The sequence below is a fragment of the Rutidosis leptorrhynchoides genome, chromosome 9 (genome assembly GCF_046630445.1).
Source record: "Rutidosis leptorrhynchoides isolate AG116_Rl617_1_P2 chromosome 9, CSIRO_AGI_Rlap_v1, whole genome shotgun sequence".
Taxonomy (NCBI): Eukaryota; Viridiplantae; Streptophyta; class Magnoliopsida; order Asterales; family Asteraceae; genus Rutidosis; species Rutidosis leptorrhynchoides.
In genome coordinates, this window is record NC_092341.1 from 333,807,273 (window position 1) to 333,813,143 (window position 5,871).

General features: G+C 30.7%; 1 long non-coding RNA gene across 4 annotated transcripts; it reads left to right on the top strand.

The window, feature by feature from the left end:
• Positions 1-431: 431 nt before the first annotated feature.
• On the top strand, positions 432-3,755 carry LOC139866725 (uncharacterized). 4 transcript variants are annotated; one of them, XR_011765571.1, is made up of 7 exons: positions 432-671; positions 740-874; positions 1,280-1,320; positions 1,496-1,650; positions 2,167-2,188; positions 3,060-3,200; positions 3,704-3,755. It is a non-coding gene; the product is annotated as an uncharacterized lncRNA (long non-coding RNA). The 4 variants fall into 4 exon arrangements; XR_011765568.1 differs by having other exon boundaries at positions 432-874; XR_011765570.1 differs by having other exon boundaries at positions 432-874; positions 1,519-1,650.
• Positions 3,756-5,871: the final 2,116 nt, after the last annotated feature.

The window sequence follows — 5,871 nt, forward strand, 5'->3', positions numbered from 1 at the left end:
TAGGTCACATACTTTCAAAAAGTGTATCGATGTAAACAAAAGGTAACATGTTATCGGCTAAACTGGTTAAAGTGTATTGGTGTTCATATTCAACAGAAAAATTTGGCAAAAGCTATGTTGGTCCATGGCAGTTTATGGTGGTGCAAATCAAAAACACCTCAAAACTTGACCAAAATGAACCTAAATAGATACTGGCGAATAGAATGGATAAAAAAGCATCCATCATCACGCAGAAATCTCAATTATCTATATCTATACTATACATTCAAAGAAAAGAAAAATTGAGTTATATTTTTTTAGCATTATTGAATTTGAATTCTTAGATCAAAAAAATGACCTCCATTGCCCTTACTTGGTAACCATTGTATCAACCTATAACCTTATAATTAAAATCACTCAAGTAAATTATACCCTTGATGCAATAAAAATTACGGGAGTCTCTGAACTGAATATGGGTCACCCTAATTCCCATTCCCATTCTGAAACAAAATGGGTTCTGTCTTCAACAACACACAACCTACGAAACCAAAAATAAAGTATGTTATTGGACAATTGATTGAAAATCATATCAAATCAAGAACAAGATTATCGATTCTTCAAAATAATATAGGAATCTTGAACACTCTGGATTAAAGGTTGATGATTTCGCGATTTCGATTTCGAAGATTAGGGTACGTAATTTTGTCATTTTTTTTTAAAAAAATCAGGGTTCATTATTTTTCAATCGTAGAAACCGCAGATCAATCGCAAAGCCTCAATACATGAGTCGGAAGCAAAATATAATCAATCGCAGGAATCATGATCTAAAATATTTTACTGGTAGAGTCGTTGGATCAATATATGCTGTTGGATAATCGTCATTTACATATCACGGGTTAGTATTTCTTATTTTTTGTTTCTATTAACACATTTAATGAATCTGATGTCTGATGTATTGTGTTAAAATAGGTTCAGAGATTATATCGCCAGGGTTACGGTTTTTTGATTAAATTAGGGTTTGTGCTACATCTAAAATGTTTATATGAAATTCTTGAGTTTTCATTGGAACTGCTTTATCAATCAATTTCATTCGCTTCCAATGGCAACTGTTTCAGTTTTTTTTTTTATACATTTATTTAGGTTTATATTATTGAACAAATTAGGGCTTTTGATCGCAATAATTAAAGCTTTTGTTTGCAAAAATTAGGGCTTTTGTTGATTTTGTTAGCTTTAACTTCGTTATCATTATATTATTAGCTTTAAATTCGTTTCTTTTTTATTTTGATTTTGTTTCATACAGCTTTGACATCAAAATCCATATTTTGGACGGGGTTACAATAGGTAATTTCAAATCTCTAACTCTGTTGCTGCTCATAGTTGAGTGTAATTTAGTTAATTAATAAATTAAAAATAATCAAGATAAGAAGTAATCCGTATATATGTATATGCATATATGTATAATTCTTATGTTGAACAACTTTGATGATGTTAACCTATACTTATCCTTTAATTATAGACACACTTTTGGTATTAAAGCAGAACACATAGATACAAAGACTGCAGTGCAAATCAGGTCACATAGATTGTGCAATTCAGGTCACTTTTGGATTCTGTATGATGCGACAAGAGAAGGATGATCAATTCGTATAATCGTTTCATAGCCCAGTGCAAGTAAGATTTATACTTTTTATTTTTTTGTAGTCTATGTAGTGTTCGGTATATGTGGCAAAAAGGGGAAGGTCTGGCAGGTTAGGGAGGGTCAAGACGGGTGGGTTTGTTTGTGTTGTCATAAAAATTTAGAACTAAAGTACACCATGAACCAAATTATAAACGAAAATCTGATGACGATGACTGCACATTTATACACATATTATCTTGTCAAGGAAATTAGTTATAAACCGGTAGACAGGGTATTTGGGTTATAGATCGTATAAAAACTTGGAGGTGAAAATGTCGACCCATATACTTAAAAAATATATAAGAGTTGGCTGTCTTTAATCAACAAACATGTTAATTAATCAAGCACAAATTTGAGTTTCAAATGGTGACTGCTTTTTTGTACACTTTGTTTCACAAATAAGTATGAGGTACTTACAGACAACACTTTATATCCGAGGTAGTATAACATAAACTAAAGTTTATTTCGAAGATCTGATGATGATGGACACACATTTTTGAATTGTGCAGGTTAATCAATCAGATTATTGAGGTGAGAAACGGAATTAAATCTATGTTTATTATGTGCAAATATGTGTTGATTATGTGAAACGTCTTTAGGAGATGTAAGTGAGACACCTGAGATTTAGGAGATGTAAGTGATACATAAACCAGAAATTATAAATGTAAAAACTTCACACTCGAATATCAAGTCTGTGTATTAAAATAGTCCCTCGGTAAAGTAACGACCTTGAATGAATTTAAAGGTTTATTTGTTACATATAAAACGTTGATTTATATTATGTCATAGGGTGAATGGAATTATTTCAAGTCGAAAATAAAAACTATTAATTCCTATGTTGAGTTTTTACCTTTGCTTATTTTTCTTTATATAATTCCTATTTTATTCAAATGCGATGTTGTTTTTAAGTTTCTATTGTTGATTATATAAGGTCATGTGATAGTAAAAAATGTGTAGTAGATGTTATGGTAATGGTTCAATAGTTGCCTTATAGTAGGAAGGGTCAATACCAGTGTATGTATAAAGAGCTAGAGCTATCTGAAAGTTCATTATACATATTACATATGCTATGTTGTGGAATGAAGGTGTTGTTGAAGCCAATGGTATACGGTTCAATAGACCTTATAGTATTTATATTTACATAAGCATTTTAGTGATGATATACAGAGTATAACTCTATTTAAATTTCTATATTTATAGATAAATAGGAAAAAAATTGACCCATAAGCGTTAACTTGGATTATTTTTCTATTTAACGGGTGAAGTGAAACAAGTCGAAGTCTTCCAAAATGTTTTGAAATACACAAAACGTTCTAAATCATTACATTAATATAGTTTCGATTTTACTATTGTAGTAACTAATAAGGTAGAATTGTATTCATTGGCTCATTTCTCTATTCAGGGGAACATCCTAAATCGGTTTCCATCGCTTCAATGTACAGCTGCTTTACAACGAAGTGGTATGAAGGAATGTGGGGAGAAAGTTTTGTGAATGAGTTGGAGGAGTTGATAAGATCTTCAAGGAAAGAAAATTGGATATAAGGTCTTATCACTTTCATAATTTCTTCTTATGTGGTATTAATGGCAATATGGGCGGGTTGGGTTAGGTTACATACTAACATGTTTTCACGTTGATATTGTTACATGTACTGCTTGTCTAAATAAATGAAGTTTGGGTCAAATATGATTGCAAAAATTATATTGCTCGAATAATTATCATATGGGTGGTGACATACTGACATTCGACCTATTTAACCATTTTTCTAATAAGTTATGTAATCATTTATTCATTTTACCTGTTAGAAACTTGAAGATATAACATAACTAAAATCACCCATTTGTTAAGTAAATGGTTTGAATTTTTCGCCTTTATTATTCCCATATATGGTTTGCATTTGGCCTTTTAACGTGTAATGATGTTCACCGTGCATTTGGCCTTGGAGTTTACAAAGTCCATTGTATTACAAATTCTTTTTTTACCGACTTTGTCTATAATGATCAAAGTGAAATTTAGGTTGCAAGTTATTTGACATGTCTCATGTGCAGGTTGATATTAAAGATGGTGAATCTTAAGCAGATCCTGAATACTATCCAATTAATTAATAATATTTACTCTTGGGAACCACCGAACCAAGTGTGTTCATTTTAGTTGTTCTTTTATGTGCAACTTTAGTGATTAGTAATTATTAGTCAAAATAATATTTTATATTTTTAATTTTATCAACACATAATGACTTTTTCTTTTGTTGATTTTGTCGATTTAATTGATGTGATCATAAATAATATATTTTATTTGTATTTTTTATTGTCAAAACCCGCAATTCGTACGTCTCTTAGGCTAATGAATATTACAATACCTATTCACACTAAATGACTACTTTAAACGTTTTCTTACATCGAGTGATATGTGGGAAAGTCGTCACATGGGAAAATAGTTTAACAATATTGCAATTCTATTATTAATCTTATTTTCAATTTATGGATTTTTATTATTCATCTATTTACATGTTAGGTTTTTCTCATTACTTTAGGTCTCTCATTTTCTATTAGGTTTTGTTGGCATACATTATTTCTCATACATTGTTTAATATACGTACATTGCGACCAACTATTAAAGGACTTAAACCATAATTTTTATGTTTGAATAGTTCATTGCCTAAACCCGCGAATTCGCGGGTCTTAAGCTAGTAAACATATATTTAAAATCTTCAATAAAAAATAAGATTAAGATGCAAATTAGTTGAAATGAAGTGAAACCCACTAACAAAAATCTGAATCCAAAAACAGTTAAAACCCACGAGTCTAATTGATTTTCAAATAATTCACGCAATATTTAAAATTACGGTAAATTAATATAAATGTATACCTTTGTTTTGTTCTTGAAGATAATGTCTTGAACACATCTTTAAGAAATTGATGGGATGAACAAACGGAAATCAAACAAAGAAATCGCTATCTCCCCTAATTATTGATTCCTGATCGTATCAATCGATCGATGTTGAAACCGTCGATTGTTGATGTGCGAACCCTAATGATTCGTTAACCCTAGTTATTGATTCCCGATTGAATCAATAGATCGATGTTGAACCCTGATACATGTGCGAACCCTAACGATTTGTGATTTCAATTCTTCGATCGATCAACAATTTACATCAGATTAATACTTACGCTTCGTATTGATTGAAGGAGATTGCAGGAGAGTATAGGGTTTGACATAAAATTGTGCTTTTTGCTAAATTAATTGAAACCTCTAATTTTTGAAAAAAGGCCGTGACTTTTTGTGGTAAAGGGTATTTGTGTAATCAAACAAAAGGCTAGGATTATGAGGTCATAAGTAAGATTAGGGAAAAATTAAGGGTCTAGATTGGTGATGATTATTTTAATGAATGACTAGGATTAATTTCTGATTTTTAAAATGACTTATTTTAACTTTTGTTATTATATATAGTATAGATAGATAGATTTGCTCAACTCTTAAACTGAATATTGATATATTTTTAGAAGATAAAAAATCGGACACCTTTCTCGTTTCATTAAGAGTGAAATGAAAACATATTCAAATTCTAAAGGTAATTAGCCCTTTAGAGGAGTTTCGTTGGGTGAATTGATCACGTGTGGAAACACGTGCGGGGGCAAGTAGACATTTGCTAGGAAGGTGTGGGGAACCATTTAACTTTTCAACGGTGGGACAGCAATAGGTAGTTGTGACACGCGTCAGATGATAGCTGTAAAAGTGTAGTTTGTGTGAGGTCAAATATGGGGTCATCTATTCTTTGATGTTTATCTTGTGTCTACTACGCGCCCCGATCAAAACTCCAGAACTCAATAAAATGATCCACGATCTACTTAATTTTTGTTACAAAAATCTTATGGTCTGATTTTGTACTGAATCAACATGAAAAAGCTAATTAGTGCCTTACGCATAATTTCTTAAAATTAAAATAAATGTTAATTGTCAAGTTAAAAATAAAAAATTTTAAGTGCTAAGTGCTAACTATCCTTATCTTGAAAACAAAAAACCAACTAAAAATCTAGAATTAACTCTACCGGTGACTTTATAAAGAGATTAAAAGCTAATTACGAACTTATACTTTGTGCAATAAAAAGTGTACTCTCTCTCTAAAAAGCCTTACCCATTTGAACAAGAAACATACACCAACGCAAACCAAATTTCCCAAAATCATTTTTTTTTCCTTCTTTTTTTAATTCCCAAA